Below are 1,761 nucleotides of genomic sequence, written 5' to 3'. Positions count from 1 at the left end.
TGATTTCTTCCAGTGCTGTTGATAGTTGTAGCTAGACACCTCTAGTTCTCCTTATCTTAGATTCATAGAGACGGATGCTCATGTAGTCCATTAATCCATTGGACTAATCTTTTCTAATTATTATCTTTAATTTTCATCACTCTTCTTCAGACCAAGAGAAACCAACAGTTGCACCTCAAATGGACACTCATGAGTTTTTAAGGTCCCAGTCGCTACTTAGCAAAGTAGGATGTAGAATGCTGTCTTTGTTCTGCCAGTTGACCATGGTGTCACCCAAGACTATGGTCCTAAACTCCCAGGTCCAGAAAAATCCTTCGCTTAAGGTATCCATAGTATTTAAGAGGTTTTCATAATTTTGCCTTTTCTATGCTGCTACATATTGATTGGGATGTTTGTAGCAAAAGTAAATACCCAGGAGCTGAACGTCGTGTAGACACAAGCGCTGCTACTGGACCAGAGCCGCAGGTTGGGGGCTGGGGTAAGGGTTGGATGGCTGGACCAAGATGGCTGAGGTTGGTTCAGAATCGCATTTTCAGCTTCTGTCTGAGCCAGTAGCATCTGGGAAAGAAGATGTGTTCTTTGAAGATCCCTGCTGGTTTTTGACAGCCCTCAAGAGGAAGATGGACCTTATGTGGTGAACATCTTTGTGATCACAGGTGGCACCTTGGCCATCCCAATCCTGGCCTTTGTTGCCTCGTTTCTTCTGTGGCCTGGCAGAGGACTTTGGGCATGCAGGTCCGCTATGCCCACCATGAAGACTATCAATTCTGTTATTCCTTTCATGGCAGACCTGGGCACAAACCCACCATCCTCATGCTCCACGGATTCTCTGCACACAAGGATATGTGGCTCAGTGTGGTCAAGTTCCTTCCAAAGAACCTGCACTTGGTCTGCGTGGACATGTCAGAACACAAGGGGACCACCTGCTCTTCCCTGGATCAGGTGTCCATAGATGGGCAAATCAAGAGGATTCACCAGTTTGAACCCATCAAGCTGAACAAAAAAACATTCCAGCTGGTAGGCACCTCCATGGGCGGTCATGTGGCTGGGGTGTACACTGCTTACTACCCATCAGATGTCTGCCGCCTATCCCTTGTGTGCCCTGCTGGCCTGCAGTTCTCAACTCATAATCAGTTTGTACGACGGCTCAAATACCTTCATGAGTCTGATGCAACGAGAACATTCCCTTGATCCTGTCCACTCCAGAAGAGATGACTGAAATGCTCCATCTCTGCTCCTATGTCCACTTCAAGGTGCCCCAGCAGATTCTGCAGGGCCTTGTCGATGTCCGCATCCCTCATAACAACTTCTACCGAAAGTTGTTTTTGGAAATTGTCAGTGAGAGGTCCAGACACTCCCTCCATCAGATATGGACAAGATCAAGGTCCCGACAAAGATCGTCTGGGGGAAACAAGACCAGGTACTCATCATTTCTGGGGCAGACATGTTGACCAAGTCAATCGCCAACTGCCAGGTGGAACTTCCAGAAAACTGTTGGCACTTTGTGGTGATGAGAGACCCAGGAAGACAGCCAAGTTTTTTTTAGTTTCTGTGCATAACACAGACAACTTTATTCTGACTTTTTAGTTTCTGTGCATAACACAGACAACAACAAGAAGCTGGGCTGAGCTACCACTCACTCCCATCTCCAGAATGTGAAACAGCCATCACTTCTCAGGGATCCTGCCCCAAAGGGGTTGGAGCACCAGCATCCCTAAAGAAGCTAGGCTCCCATCTCCCTAGTACCTACCATTCTGCAGA

At 47.4% G+C, this 1,761-nt stretch overlaps 1 pseudogene; it reads left to right on the top strand.

Annotated features, from left to right (window-relative positions):
* The first annotated feature begins 263 nt into the window (after nucleotides 1–263).
* Nucleotides 264–1,546, top strand: LOC102824546 (annotated as a pseudogene).
* The last annotated feature ends 215 nt before the right edge of the window (nucleotides 1,547–1,761 follow it).

The sequence above is a fragment of the Chrysochloris asiatica genome, unplaced genomic scaffold (genome assembly GCF_000296735.1).
Source record: "Chrysochloris asiatica unplaced genomic scaffold, ChrAsi1.0 scaffold00029, whole genome shotgun sequence".
Taxonomy (NCBI): Eukaryota; Metazoa; Chordata; class Mammalia; order Afrosoricida; family Chrysochloridae; genus Chrysochloris; species Chrysochloris asiatica.
This window is presented reverse-complemented; position numbering and strand designations above follow the sequence as displayed.